Source organism: Manis javanica, chromosome 2 (genome assembly GCF_040802235.1).
Source record: "Manis javanica isolate MJ-LG chromosome 2, MJ_LKY, whole genome shotgun sequence".
Lineage (NCBI taxonomy): Eukaryota > Metazoa > Chordata > Mammalia > Pholidota > Manidae > Manis > Manis javanica.
Genome location: NC_133157.1, coordinates 131,434,333 through 131,451,012, shown reverse-complemented (window position 1 = coordinate 131,451,012; position 16,680 = coordinate 131,434,333). Strand labels below are relative to the sequence as shown.

The following is a 16,680-nucleotide window of genomic DNA, read 5'->3' as shown; positions in this document are numbered from 1 at the left end:
ATTCTAAGAACAATGGCTTGGACACCCCAAACTGCCCCTCCAGCTTTTTCTTTGCCTTTTTTATTCTCTTCCTCTTTCTGCTCCTTTATTCAGTTCAGCTGCCCTTTTTGGTGGATTTCTGCAACATACTTTCCGAACAGTCTCTTGATTAATTATTTTACAACACGTTTTTAATTTCTAAATGCTCTGTCTGGGTCTCTGATCATCTTGTATGTGTATCGCAAATTCTCAGTTCACGAAGGTATGTTTTCTTCAGTCTCTGAGGACAGTAAGGATTTGTTTGTTTACTCTGGGAAATGTTCTTCTCCCAAGTGACTTTCCTTTTTTATTGATTTTGTTTTTGTGATTTGTTTTTGTTTGGGTCCTTATTATTTTCATGCTAGAGGCCCTTCTCAGATGCTTACTGATTCTTTGTGGTCTGGCCACAGTTTAACAAATAAATAGTTTTTCTATAGCCAGAATTAGACTCTGTTTTCTTGGGAGGGTGGTCACCCCATCCCTTTGCTCTGTCGCTCCAGAAGGCATGCTGCAGTTTTGGCCTTCACATCATCCTTTCATTTGAGGGTTTGTACCTAATAAGAACCCTTTGCAATTGTTTACTTTGCTTGAAATGGGAGAAAATCTAAAGTGTGCATTCCTTCCACCATCACTGCCTAGAAGTCCCCGTTCACTCCTCATCCCCGGATAAGTGGCATCTTCCCTGCAGCACCCCCTGAAATGTTTCTTGCCAAATTTACCCATGACTCCCATATGGCCACATCCACTGGGCACCTTCCTTTCACTAGCCTCCCAAAGTGGCCATCCCCTCCTTCTTGACGAATTTTCCTCTGGACATGACTTAACAATGACTGTCTGGCCATCATCATCCCAGGTGAAGGCCACCTGTCCTGCGCCCCAGATCAGAGCACTTTGACATGAGGCAGCATCCCATGGGCTCAGCCTTGGATTGTGCACATTTATGACACTGTGACAGAGCCCCTCCTGCCCTTCTCCCACCAATCCTGCCATTATTTGGTGATTTTCAAAATGGGGAAGGAGAGGCCCCACATTCTGAGTCCACCACTAAGGGTCAATTCACGCAATGGAGTGGGACCGGGATTCATGCCCCACACTCACTGTCTCTGGGCTAAGCACCCAAGTGAAATCTAAAAACAAGGTTCTGAGGAGATTACTCTTGTGTTTCTGGCATTGCTGGCAGAAAAATAATCATGGGTTCACATGTATTTTTAGCAAAACCTATTGGTTTTTCTTATAAACTTCAATAAATTGTTTTATGTGCCTAATCGCTGTAAACTTTTACCAGGGATCAACATCATAATTTCTCCTTGGAATTCAGGAGGACAGCCAGTCTGTGGCCCACCTCGAGTTCACGCTGAGTCCTCAGCGGGGTCCTGCCACATCTGGAGGTCCTTCCTGCAGCTGTCACTCATAAGGGTACTACCCTCTTTTACACATAGGAAATGCACACAGTTCAACTACCTTTCCCAATTCAGAGGCTGTTCCCTTTGATGGAGAAGATTAAATACCTAGAAAATAAGGTGTTTTTATTTTATTTTATTTTTATTCTGTCACATGCACCCTCCACACCTTTCCTAGAGCAATCTTGCCACAAACTTAAAGAAACGAAAAATAAAGACTGTTTGTTCATTTAACTCTTATGACAGGCCTCATGTTTCTTGCACTGACACCTTTCTTCTAGTATTCTCCCAAGTCTGTGGTGTCCTACAGTTATATTAGACTTAGCAGAAATTGTTTAGATACACTGTCATTTTTAAGTATGTCCCCCACCCATTCTCATTTTGAGTTTCATTTCATTTTGGATTTTTTTAAAGCTTCTCACTTATCTCGCGAGGTTAATAGACCCCTTTACCAGGAAGAACCATTCTAATAGAGAATAATCACATCATGACAGCAATCACTGTGCCCGGATGTGGCAGAGCAGGAATTCAAACCCAGTGTGCAGGACCCCAGCAGATGCTGAGAATGAGATAATGATGCATTTGTTCTGTCCTTGTTCTGGGTATGGCTTTGCACAGTGGGGTCCCAATACACCATCAAGTTTGAGAACCACTTCCCTGAAGCTTCTCAGGCCATCCAAAAGCAGAGAGGAGCCATGATCACTGCCCAGATCTCAGTGTGGGCTTGCGGGGCTACTTGCCACCTATGGAAGGGTGGACAGGGAGACGAGGGCCCCAGTTATTGAGAAGAGTGAGTGACAGCATGCCCTGATCAGTTTTTCTGTGCTTGCTTCTGACTCAGTCATTAGAAATAATGTTCCCATGGACTCTAGTTCACTGATGGATTGAGGGGACATGAACCGGCAACACTGGAGGAAACAGAGAGAGCCAGTCTCAGGGCAGTGTCCCAGCTGCTCTTCTGGACACTCAAAGGCAGAAATCTCAAAGTGGAGGAGAATGAACCCACTGTGCATTCCCCACATTTGGACTGCGACTCCCCACATTTGGAGACCCAGCTGGCAGTCATCACCACAGCTCTCCTTCCCCTTTGTTTTCAAAAGCTGCAAGCCCACACCTGCTGGTGGACCAGACCTCTCCTTCCCAAGGGAGGGGGAGCAGGCTGGCTTTCAGTTGTTCAGTGCGCAGATGAAGGAGTCCAGGGGTGACCGGCAAGAGGAGGTACAGTGTGGCTAACTCATTGTTTCTGAAGAAGTACCTGATTAGTCAGTGGGAATGTACATTTCTAAAAAAGATACAAAAAAAGGTGCATCACGAATTTTCTGTTAAAAATATTTTGATGAAGCCAAACTGTGTGGAAAAAATAAATAAATAAATGTGTCCTTAGGGGTCAGGAAGTGGGATAAAAAATCTGTGTGTGTGCATGTGTGCATGTGTATGTATGCACATAGTATATATGTATGTGTGCATGTGTGATGTGTGTATGCATATATGGGTGTGTGTGTGCATGCATGTATGTGTGCAGGTGTGCGTGTGTATATATGTGTGTGCATATGCATGTATGTATGTGTGTGGCACCAGAGTGTCAGTGGAACCAGCTGAGCCCACTGTGCTAAGTCATCTCCTCCAGAGCCATGTAGCCAGTGCCCGAGTCACCCAACTGTGGCCTGGAGCCAAGCAGGCAATGAAAAATGCTCCTGTAAGGTCAGGGCCTGATCCAGGTTGGACTGAAAGCATGCACAACACCAAGTGGCTAGAAGCACGTTTCAGCATTCTTTGGCCCAGCACAATTAGTCTCTTTTAAAAAAAACTTCAGAATTATTGCATATTAATTATGTGTTTATGCTTGTGTCTGTTGGGTGTGTTATTTTGTTTTTTAGAAAGAATTTGTCCCATATCTATGGTATATGTTCCCAAATGTTGACATTTAAAACCAAGTGTCTCCAGGTCGACTGTGAAAACAGTTGTCCTGAGACGATAAGCAGAGCTGGGCTTGAAATAAGGGAATTTGTTAAAAAGCTGTCGCAGCTACAACTGTACTTTTCTTTGAAGACACTTTCTGATGCCTTGTTTTTAATGCTGTCTCATCACTCACCGTTTAATATTTTAGGATGGATACAAGACTTCATACAATCAGACCCTCAAGAGGAATTCTATTATCACTCTGCAGTAACACAGTATACCATGGGTGATCTACGTGGAGGAGTAGTCCATTTCATGTGGACAGGTGAGACATTCGCTGCCAAGTGCCATGACTGCTATGATGACAGATACAACATTTTCTTACACAATCCTAAAAGTACTTTCCAAAAAAACCACTCAGTCTATGAATTGCTTTCAAATATGTACAGATTTTTAAAAGAGGAAGAAAATCTCTGTATCTTACCTTTCTTGAAGTAGAAGGAATCTTAAAAAAGTGTATATTGAAATAATAATAATTTGATGACTTTAACTAAAGTCCAATTCCTTAAAAGATGAGTACTACTTTACTAAGGAAAAAGAAATATGTGGTTTGTTTTGGAAATAAGACTACATGTTATTTAAATTTTAGAAAGAACAACAATAAAATACAGTATTCAGCAATCTCTCTCACAAAGACGTGAATGCCAGAAATCTTCATAACACATTGCCAGTTTTGGCATTCTTGTGTAAGGATGCTGTTTGGCACGACATTATTTGTGTTATAAAAACATTTTTGTATTATACAGAAATGAAATTCTATAGTTTACTCATGTGTTGTGCTAACAGTACATAATGCACCCTACAATACAAAATTGGAGGTGGAAATAGAGTCAGTCTTGATTCAAAGCTATTTGTTGCTTTGTGCTAATTTAAAAATAATTCAGAAGATAAAGCAAAAAACTAATTTCATTCTGAAAAATTTAAAAACAAGATAACATAAAGTGACACTTACCATCATTTGACCATGTGAATAGGAGTTTAGACATTGAGGAATTGGTGTCCAATTCTTGAAGGAATTTGGACTGTGTTTAAATTATATTTTATAAATTTCAAAAATGGTACCAATTTGATGTACACTAAGTGAGAAGGATAAAGAACCTGGTGTACTGACATTTTACATTCTTACTGATTTTCCTAGGCATGTGTAAACAACTTCTAATCCCTGGCTTAATTTCTAAAACATGATCACTGGTATTTCATTTCTCTGTCAAAAAGCATTCATACAGAGCTGTACTGTGTTAACATTGCCACCTGGGCCACAAATGGGCTTAAATTACTTAAGAGTACTGTCAGAGCAGTCAGGCAATGAATTATTTTTTCTTTAACTGCTAATCTCCTTTATCCTTAAGCTATTTTTCTTGTGCCTCCCATCATTTATAATTGAATCCTCATTGCACATGGCATACCATTCAAATCATATCAAACTTGCTGTGCCTTCCTCCTGGCTTATTTCTGTCAACTTCTCTTTTGACATGTACTATAGATATGTCCATATCATCTACATGTGTATCTCTCTCTACACCCATATCTACCTGCCATCAATCTACCATCTATCTATTGTCTGTCTATACACCTATACTTATACTTAAAAGGATATTCATTTTAAAACAATTTATACTGACAAAAATGAAATACTGTAAACATTTAGAAAGTGATTTTATTACAGAATTTATAGTATAATAACAATGGTATATTATAACCATTATTTTAAAAGAAAACAATGTTGAAAATTTTTGATACACTATAAAACAAAAATAAAAATTAAGTAGAAAACCAAAATGTGAGACAGTATAGAGTTTTCTTTAAAATATATCTGTGTGTATATATATATATATATATATATATATATGTTTTTAGAAATAGACACAAAAATTGGAGGAATTATATCTAAATATGAGTGGTAGTTATGGTAAAAAAATTATGGGTAACTTTTATTTTCCTCTTTATGCTATTTTCTTTCTTCTCACTTTTTTTTATAATAAACATCTTTTTCTTACAATCAGAAAAATACTAGAATATTATCTTAAGTTACAGTAAAACTTAAGAAGTGTTGGGAAGTCTAGCTAGACCTTTTTAATCATGTCCTGCTCTGTCAGGGTCTTCATGGATGTAGTTCTGGGACCCCTGGCCCTAGAAGGTGGCATTTGGAACCTATCAGAGATGGCCCATATTAGAACTGAGCTTCCCCAATACCACCACGTAGGCAGTGATACCAAATGGCCTTGACACCAGAGGGCCAGTCTGTGTCAGTTTCTGTTCATGGCTGCCTTTGCCCTTTATGTGCATTTATGCTCTTCAAAAACATAGCCTAAATATTCATTTTCCAGTGATAACTGAAAGCACAATTATTCTTCAATTCATTGACAAACTGGATGGAGGTCTACAATGTCACTCAACTCCCTTCACCTAGCCACTTCAGATACTAGCATCTAAGAAATTCAGTCCCCTTGTGCTAATGAAATTCAAATTTTGGGTTTTTCCAAAATCCTGCTTGCTTACCTTAAGTCTTGACTGTTTTCTCTGTTTTGATACAAATCCCTGAGGATTCACTAGAGAATATATATATAAAACCTATATTACACATAGATATTTAGATGTCATGGAAGCTGGGACACATGTCTTTCAGAATCCCATCGATCTGCTGGGGACCCACACTGATTCCATTATGCCAAGGAGTTCTCAGGCTGTTGCATGAAACACCACACTTTCTTCTTCCAGTGCTCAGTGGGTACTATGAAAACCCAAATGTCCAAGGGATGGGAGCAGAGCAGCAGCAACTAAATTTTCTGAGTTACTCTTATTTCCCCTGAACCCCCAGAAAATTCGGAAACAAGACATGTCCAACTGCAGCTCAGAGCCTGAGCATACAGAGAGACGTAGGCACTCCTTAGGACCTGGAATGGAACCACCTCACTGTGAGGGCAGGACCAGGCAGGGGCCTCAGTGAGGGTGGCTCACCCCCAGGGGTGAGAGGTGCCTAGTACACTTAATGGGGTGGAAAGTCCTTGTGGGACTCCGAGTGAGGAGGCACTGCATTCCAGGTTAGATACAAAGTTAACAGGTTATTGTGAATGAAATATTTCTCAGACGAACTGCAGTGTTCAGTTTAAAAACAGTCCCCAGATCCATTGCCACACTAGCTACACACAACAGAATGTCCAGAATGATGAGAAAGCAGTGCTTCCCTTTCAAGGCCAGTCCTTCAAATAAGCTCCATTTTAATCTGGCTTTTATATTTTTGGAGTTGGTGCATCAGAGTTTTTTGGTGATGTTGAATTAGAACCAGATGGGATTTTCAGTTCCACTCTCCTCCTTTTCCTGTTTGTCTGAGAAACAACTCCAGATCGTGGGGCCCAAACAGGGCCCCAAACCGGGACCATGTCAGGGATCAGCGACATCACTCAAATTCTAATAATAGGCAAAAAATTCACTAACTACAAAATGCCTTTTTGGATTAACTTGTAACTAATTTTTTCTTAACTGATGCCGCCAAAATAAATTAGTTCTTTCCATTTTTTTCTTTCAACTCTGGTTTCGAATGTTCCTGCAATTGTAAAAGTTACGATGTTACCTTCTGTACATGTTAAACAAATATTTTCTTAAATGGGATATAAAAAACTTTTTTCAAGCCAAATAGCTTTTCCAAGTTATTGGTTAATGAAAATACTGTTGAATCACTATGAATCACTAAATCACTATGGACATTTCTATAATAATTTCATTCAGAGAATTTTAACAATTTGAGTCATTTGTATCTTGTTCTTGAGATTTTACTTAACCAGTCAAATCCAACTTTATGTTCCTATTCTACTTCGATAACATATTAATGATTCAAATATTTTACTTTACACTTTTTATTAAAAACAGAGCAACTTATAATACTGAAATTTTTTTTGCAATGATGGTCTTCAGTCCTATGCATATATACAGATGATTTATTATTTTCCTATGTAGTTAATACATTAATAATATATTTATGTAATTAATAAAATAACATATAATAAACTAGTAAGATAATATATTAATATATTTATTTTAGCTCCCTTCTTGTTCTTGCTTTCTACTACTCACTAAAAAATGAATTGTGCCATATCATTTCTGTGTGCATAAATATGTAAGTAGGAAATACTCAACTACCCAAGTAAACTGGTGAATTGGAAATGATGCCACATCCAAGATGCTGCTACTGTCACCACCATCCCATTCCCCAGTCACACCAGGTTATATGTTTTTCCAAATGAAATGGTTAGAGAATTGCAGAATGGCTGTAAATTCCTGATTATGCTTTGGAAGTAAGAACTTCCAAATCAGATTCCACTGGAAGTTTGTGACAATATTAACCCATATTAATTTCACCTATACTATTAAACCATAGAGCAGAATTGGCTTTGGAGCTTGGAGTTTTGCAAATAAAACTATTTTTTCTCGTATGGTATCTGAGTATATGCTGTATGTACTACAGTAAATATCTATTGACTGAATGAGGTTATCCACTGTAGGGAAAATAGAAATTCTATGGCCAGGATCCTCCCCTGACTTTAATCTACTTGGTGATGCAATTGGCCTACTATGTAGGCGAATGCTTACACACCTATCAGCAGTAAGCCATTATTGCCTGGGTTGCTATATAAAGAGCTCCACCTAGTGCTTGGGGCAAAGCAGAGCCTGTAGGCAAAGGCAGAGGCTGGAACAGAAGCACTACTGCAGATGAGGAGTGGCGATACAGCTATACCTTCACAGGGATCATGACTTTGGTTTCTCAGTGGAGTCGGCCCTGGAACAACACAAGTGGTTTTTGATTCTAAATCCCCTGTTCTTTCTGAGCAACACTTGGCCTCCTAAAAACCTTGGCAGTCTATTTGCAGACGTCCATGTTCAGGAACAAAGTGGATACCCTGTGTTGCTTCTTTGCATGCATAAACTGAGTATCTTGGTATTTCATGAACGGGTTAGAACTTTCACACCCACACTTCAAGCCACAGCCACAGTTGATACTCATGCTGACCTCTCAAAAAAAACGAAACAGGGCATTTGACATCAACGTAGCAGAGAAAGGTGTGTGTTGCATGTGGACTGCATTATCTGACAAAAAGTTATAGTGTTTTTAAAGACAAAATGCTGGTGAGACCAAATGCTTTACAGTGTAATTTCTAAGACAACTCATTTATTTACCTGTCCTAATAGCTCTTTATTTTTCAATCCAGTACTCCTGAAGAGAAGTCATACTCCCCCACCAAAGCTCTTGGATTGTCCCTTCTCCCTGGGATGAAAGACAGACCCACCACTGTTCTACTGGGTCTAATATGTATCCAAGTGTGTACAACCATATCCCACTAAAGCTCCCTTTCAGGGGACTCACCAGGAGAGAGAGAGTGGCTTCAAGTGCAAACTGATAGAATGGGGATTCTGGAGAAAAATAGGATTAAATTGTGTTAGGTTTTCTCCCAAAATTTCTCATGGCCATTGGAGCAAACAAAAAAAATCTGAAATTGCCTTAGCTTCCAGCATCTGAAAATCTCACCAAACAAAAGGGCCTTTGTTTATGACCCATCTCTTCAACATTTTTCCCTCCGATGATCTTTCCCAGTGCAGATGCTCCCCAACTGCGCACCTGCCCATTGAGTTTTGCTATCAACATTTCCTATAAATACAGACCTTGTATTTTAGTTCTTTTAGAATTTTTTAAAAATTTTATGGAGGGAATTGAATTTCTTCTTTCATGATGACACCATTGGACTCTCTAACTCTAGAAAGCTGAGAAAATAAACTTTGAAGATCTTTCTGTGGCGGCCCCATGCAGCTCTCGTGGCTCCACTGCACCCCTGCTCTCTAGCACCATGTGCATCTTTTAGTGTTAGAGACACAGCGTGAGATGAGAGATGAAAACTCAGGGGAAACCGCAGAGGTCTGGTTACAACAGCATGTTTTCAGTATTTGCTTTTTTGGAAGATCAGGAATCCATTTAACCAAACACACATCAGCAGATGTGATCTGGCCATGCCCTCAAGAGCTATTATGGTCCTGAAGGGACCAGACAAAAGATAAAAACAGAGTAGTGTGCAAGATGGTCTCACAGAGTTCAGAAGCAAAGCAACTGTTAGCCGTTTACACAGTGAAATATCACCAAGCAGATGTGAATTTGTTTAGCAAACCATTGGTCTAATTTCCACTTTAAAACAGATTATACTAGATTTTTCACATTTAACATCCCCAGGATGTAAAAGAAAGGATTTTGCTTCATCAGTAATATTCCTAAATTCCAGACAGCATTTCCAATATTATTTGGGTTAGCAAGAATTGACCTTTTTGAAAGTGTTTAAAAAATCATTGAAAAATTTTGGTAAAACAATGATTTTGAAAACCTACAGCCCAGGAAGGTAGACTTCCTTATTTCCTTACCTCAGGTATCCTAATGGTCTAGAAAGTTTTCTTTCAATCAGGCTTTGTGCCTTTTTCTTTGTCTTACTGTGCCTCTGAAATTGAGCATTCATTAATAAGCCCTGTGAATGGAAACACTGTTTTTTGTTAAGGGATTTCATCCTTATTGATTCTTCTGTATTCTCTATTTATACTGTCTTCTCAAAACACCACTGAGAATTACTTGATACAATAAACTTTGCTTCTAACTGTTTGGATGGTCCAAGGCATTGAGGATAGCCCCCAATTCCTCAAGCAGGAAGGAGAAAAATTTCTTCACGGACAGGGAACGGTTCCCAGGAGTACTGGATGAAATGAGAACGGTTGCCTGGAGAATGGCTCAGGAGAGAAGCAGACACATGTAAGGCCAGTATGAGGCTTATTTATACTCAAATTTTAATTGTCTTTCAAGTGCATATACTTTGTCATGGTTTTTAAAAGTCTTCCTTGGTCTTGTTCACATGAGGTTAGTTTTCCTTTATATTGGTTGCATGATTGAAGTCTCAAGGTTTCACTGTGGCATAATCCATCTCAAACTTGGGTTCATTTCTCTGGGAAACAGTCAAGGGCCTATGACTCCCGATGCTTCTTTTCCTGACAATCCTAAGGACTTCTGGGTGCCCCTGTGTCTATCTGTCTGTCTTTGCTGGGCTTGAGCCAGTGGCTGCTTTCCCAGTGTTGTCACGCTCACCGCGTCTGTTCTCCACTGCTTTAGAAATGAAGGGATTTAATCTCACCCAAATCATTTGCTCATCCATTCAACAGCATGCTCAGGAGGTGCTAGGCCTGGCACTACGGAGACAATGAGGGCAAACACGGCTCCCTCCTCCATGGAGCACGCGGTCTGAGCACCAGAGAGACGCCTTTGATTTAGCCACAGGCTCTGAGCATGCCCTGGTGAGACGGTCTAGTCCTCGCCTTCCTAGCTGCTAATAATTATCAATGTTGTGGGGAGGAGTCCAAGGCCTCTCAAACTTAAAGGTACAGTTACTTGGGGGATCTTGTTGGAATGCAGATTCTCACCCAGCATGCCAGACATCTAACAAGCTCCCAGGTGACGCTGATGCCAGCAGACCATGCCATGAGCACGTGACGGTAAGGCGTGCTTGGACTGCAGAACCCGGTGAAGAACACCAAGGGAATGCGGTACTTGCTGACACTTGGGCTGATGTTTCAGTGGGAAACGGGGTGCAAGCAAGGATTGATGATGGGCAGGAGGAGGGCAGAAGGAGATCTCTTGGGACAAAGCAAAGGGCACGGGCTCAGAGGGAAGGGGCTGGGCTGGCTAAGGGACAAAGGTTAGCATTAGAGTCCACAGAATCAGTTTCCTGGGCATGGATTCGAAAACACCTGAAGCCCCAAAGTGTCCTGTGAACATCATGGTGGTGGGCAAGGCTGGGCACACGCTCTTTGGTTCTCTGCCCTTGCCCATGATTTCTTTCCTCACTGTGAATTCTCTTTTCCACAGAGCTGGGACCCTGGCTCAGTAACGGGATTGTAGTGCAGGGGGCACGGTCTCCGGCCTCAGGCTTCGCTCAGACCCACCGCGTCAGTACGAACCTCATGGCGGGTTGAGACCCGACTTTCTCGCTTCACCCGTAACTTACCCCGCTTTCGGTTTTATTGGATTTGTTTCCATTCAGCAGTGGTCTTACTTATCTGCATACCTTATTTATCTGCATACCTAAGTTGGTAGTATATGTATTGCTGTCCACTTACCAGTAACCATATATGCTTACTTTCATTCCCTAAAATACATTGTAGAGCTCTTTGTAAGCTACATCACATTTTGAATCTGTTTTACATGTTGAGTGTAAATAATAGGTCTTGCAAAATTAATTGACTAATAGTGCCAACATGTACATTTCACTTAGTAAAATCCATATGCAGAGTAAAAACTTACAAAATGAGTAACAAAGTTGCATTTGCTGTAACACCAGCAAGGAAAAGGTAGAGGCAAAATATAATGAAAATGTTATTGGGCTTTAAAAATGTTAATTTGATTCCTAACGTGTGGCCAAGGTGTTAGGGAAACTAAATAGCTGAGGTGAATTTTCATTTTTTGCACATATTGTATCCCATTGCTGAGCCCATCACCAGATACCTTTTTTACCTGCTGTCTGATGACAGGTTTTACAAATGGCTGCAGTTTCCAAAATCAACATTGAAAATCCACCTGAGTTTTACTGTTGGCATGTGTTCAACCAAATGAGGTTTACCTTTGAATGTGTGTGAAATGCAAGAGCGGTTATTTGTCATTATTGCTTCTTGTGTTGTCACATTTGGACTAAAGATACACCTTTTATATCAAATTCAGAAATGAATGGTTCAGAATGGAGGGCATAATTGACTAGGTGGAAGCATGCTTTTACTGGAATAAAATCAAGAAGCTTGTTAGCTGATGGAGTAAACGTGCTGAGCAAACAGGCCATTACAATGAATAAAAGCATGAGGTTATTTTCCTGAGATTCCATATTTTAAGCTACATCTAATTTAATGATTAACTTACTTATAGACAGTGTCTATGCCTTTTAAATACCTTTTCTCAAATTACATGCTTCAACCTTTAAAAAATTAACTTTCTACCTGCCTCTACTTAATAAGACATAATTTGAAATGTGTGTTTCATTCTCATTTTAGAGCCAGAAGAGACATTGTTTTCTTCATTCACCGGTAAGGACACGTGGTGAGATAATTTATAAAATGTACTCAAGATTATGTAGCAGGTGTGGAGGCAGAACTAAATTCCAGAACCATTGTGACATTTTCTAGAAAGCTTTCTGTCTTGTACACAGGCCTGGCTTGCCCCATGCCATGGGCTGCCAGGGAGACCTGCTTTCCCCATTAACTAGGGTCTGCTTTAGAGAAACCCGTGGCACGCATGACCATGTCTGGTGGTCTGTGCACAGGCCTGCACTTCCAGAGCAGTGAGGGAAGAGCATGGCCACTGCACTGCTTGCTGTCTGACACCCCAGCACAGGACAGCCATGCCAGGACACCCCCTCCTCAGAGACTGCACCATAATGTAACAGTTGACTGGCTAGTCCTCCAAGCATCCCCATGGAAATGGACCTGTTCCTCAACAGACTGTGCATGAGCATCATGACCACCCAGTCACACCTGTCAATCAGTGTTCCTTGGAGCACACCATTTGTATAACATGTGCTAAGTCTCTCTGTGCAGGATCGACTTCTCACCCTCTAACATTATAGGAAAAGAAATACAGCAAATCCTACTACAGAGAATACTGGCATGCTTTCACATCAATTTCCACTGCTCTTCAAAACTGTAGAGTGCAATAGGAACATTTACATTTAGGAGTTAATTTTAATGGATTAATAAAAATAATAAAACAATCCTCAGAAACCAATAAAAAGGACCCAAACCCATAAGCCTGCTGAAATGATGGCCACACAGAGCACTTTCAAATCTTCAAAGAATATTAGCATTAATGCCCAATTAATTACCATCACATTCATGCAAGGTAGTTTTGATAAAGGTGCAATACAGAGAAATTGAGCAACTCGCCTAAGGCTATCAGGAAATTAGCATCTAAGTCTCAGCCTCTCCAAACCCTGGGCAGAGGTGTGCGTGTTCCTTCTGAGCATGGGAGAAAACTAAATCCCATAAAAGGTGATTACAACACGAATACCTGATGTTTCAGATATTTGTCATAAACTCACAAATAAAATCTATCACCCATAAAGAGGTTTTATTGAAGTAAGCCTTCTGACAATGATATATTTGCCTGGGGTGATAGCATAAAGCATGATTTTGACACCCTGGGTTTTTAACAGCATGTGAAATACAATAACCTTCCTCAAGTGAACCAGCCAGAGTGCCGTAATTTATACATGTGGAAATTTATGTACCAAAGCAGGAGGGCTGCCAAACTGGCCCATTTGCTGCAGAGCTCAGACACAGTGGGTCCCCCTGATGGCTGTTCCATTAGGAGAACTGATGGCAGCCATGATAAGCAGTCTTAAAAGTGGATTATGGGGCAGAAAAGGGCAGCAGTTCTTCATTTGCCAATTTCGTAACTGAGAGAAAGCAGCGTTTCATTAAAACACCAAGAAGAGAATGCGACAAGATGGCTTATCAGGAGGGAAAAGGTGAGGGTGCAGTCTTTCAGGGTTGCTGGGAAAGGCCTCTTCTACACCCACTCCTGTCCCTTCCCAGCTTGTGATGAAAGGTGTAAGGTGCCCACAGCCAGAGCAAAAGCCCTAGAGCTCAGCTTTTAGGATTTGAAGTTTCTCACCAGGGTGCCAGCCATTGTATTGCAAGTGTTCCTGAGAGGAGGAGTTCTAACAAGACCAGCTGCATGAACCCCGCCCTTCCCCTTTCTGTGTCAATCAGGGGAGGCAATTTTGAAGTATCAGATCCATTCTGCCTCCCTTCTGCCAAAACCATGCCACCCCTCTATGCTGGCACACACTGCCCTCTGCACTGCTACTCCTGGGCCCTGGGGAGAAGGTGGGTACAGTGTCCATGGGACTAGAATTCTGATAAGCCAGTAGAAAAGATATGTGACTGTTTTCCTAGTCTCAGAAGGCTGCTGGAAGAGACACCATGACAGGGGTTTAGGGCTCTGGGGTCTCCTTTAGGATGCCACTAACCCACCCTCATGAGCTCATCACTCCCAGAGGCCCCACCTCCTGACACCATCACCTGGGGGTGAAGATTCAGCATGAACTTCAGGGGCACATTCCATCCAAGGCAGGTGTCCTGTGGGCCATGCAGATGCCTGCTCTTAGCATGTACATGAACCACCACGTGGGCCCCTGGCAGGTGTGGGTGGACCACATCTGCTGGGCTAAGGAGGGAGGTAGGAAAGATCTGGATAACTTCACAGGATGGGCACTGACAGAGCCTCCAAAATGAAACAGAACTGTACACCAGAGAGAGAGAGGAGAGCGAAAATTACAACCACTCACCCAGTTCCTCAGCCTCAAACTCTGCACTAATCCACGAGTTCTCTCTTCCTCATTCTCCACATTCTCATCCTCACGTCAGCAATTCTTTTCCCTCATCTAAAATATGTATTTGAATATATCCCCCAATGAATATTATTATACAGTGCATTATGGTTCATAGACTATACGTTAATCTATTCATATGTATTTGAATATATTTCCCAATTTATATTATCTTATAGTGCATTACAGTCCATACTATATGTGTATACATTTGTATGTATTTGAATAATCCTCAATGTACATTATATGGTGCATATATAGCACATATACTATATGGGTATATGGATATTTATATATATTTATATATATTTGAATATATACTCCATGTATATTATTATATAGTACATATATATTACATGTACTATACATATGTAGTCATAGATATTAGAATATGTCCCTCAATGTATATATATTATATAGTGCATATATAGCACATATACTATATATATTTATACATATATCCATATGTATTTGAGTATACCCCCCACTCTTTTGTCAGGATGGTAGCAGTCCCTCCTGTTTTGCCTCCCTGCTTCCCTCTCGCAATGCTCTGCACAAGCCACCAGAGTTCTTTTAGAACATGAACCAGATTATTCCATTCTGATTTAAAATTCCCCCAAGTTGCTTTCTGGGCCCATAGGCCCCTACCGGACCGGGCTCCACCTGCCTCTCTGCTTTCATTTTTTCTTGTGGTTTCATATTTTCAGAGTATATCAAGCTCACTCCCACCTCTGTACCTTGGCACTGCTTTCTCTGAATTGGCTGATATTACTCCATATTTTCATGTGTCTACCTTTTTTCTTATTATTCAGGATTTGCTCAATAGGTGCTTCTCCCGAGATGCCTTCACTGACCCCATCTATACAAGACAAGGGTGATGAATACCAAGCACATTTGGAGGATGCTGAGAGTGAGGGCTCATGCAGACTGGAGTACAGAGGTTTCCAGAAAGAGTCATTCTCAGTGAGATGAAAGTCGCCCCTTTTTCATTCACACCTTCAGTTCTGTGGCACCCAGCACCCCTGAGCCCATCTCACACCCCATGCCCCATCCATATTTACCAGTTCTGTCTGTACCCAATTCCCAAAGGAAGGGCTGCATTCTGTACTCCAATGTGACAGCTAATAACTAGGCCGAGAATCCTCACTAACAGCTCGTATGCTGCTGTCTCACCACAGAGCGTTCATGGAGTGGTAACAGCTTCTAGTATGGTGGCACCGTCATACAGAGGCATGCCTGCTCCACCGCTGGTCTGAGAGCTGGCCGGCCCCAGGCTGCCCGGACACGGAGCCGATCCTGCGGACCATAGGCAACAGCCAGCCAATGAGAGACGCTCTCTGCTTCCTGTCTTGTGTCCCTGCTGAGCAGCGGAAGGGTGAGGCCGGGTAGTCTCATGTCCCCACCGCAAGGCAGCACTCTGCCCTGAACTGAGAGCAGAAATAAAAAGTGTAGGGTATTGAGTGGCCAGGAGTAAAACTGTCCCCAAAAGGCATATTCATGGCAAATAAAACCAAATTCTGAGGAATATACTCAGTTACTTTGCTATAGACTGAATGTGCCCCCAGCAAATTCCAGGGTGATGGAGGTGACCTACTTATAGGATGGGGCCTGCATGACAGGATCAGTGACCTTGTAAGAGACACTGCTGGAGCTCCCCACCTCTGCCTCTGGGTAAGGACACTGTGAGGAGACATGTCTGTGAGCCAGGAGATGGGCTCTCACCCGACAGGATTTGCTGGCACCTGGACCCTGGGCTCCAGACTCCAGAGCCGAGAGGGCTCAGGGCCTATGGTTTGCGGTCCGCTGTCAGTGGTGCCTATTAGAGCCCCCAGAGCAATCCAAGGCATGCATGTAAAGGCACACCCAGTCCTAAGGGTACATGGCGGGGACCAGCCTGCACAGACGACCAG

At 41.6% G+C, this 16,680-nt stretch overlaps 1 long non-coding RNA gene across 1 annotated transcript in view; it reads right to left on the bottom strand.

Annotated features, from left to right (window-relative positions):
• LOC140847884 (uncharacterized) overlaps positions 1-16,102 on the bottom strand; it is a 62,183-nt gene extending 46,081 nt beyond the window's left edge. Inside the window, exon 1 of the long non-coding RNA XR_012128148.1 lies at positions 15,832-16,102. This is a non-coding gene — a long non-coding RNA (uncharacterized lncRNA). The remainder of the gene's footprint in view (positions 1-15,831) is intronic.
• Between the last annotated feature and the right edge of the window lie 578 nt (positions 16,103-16,680).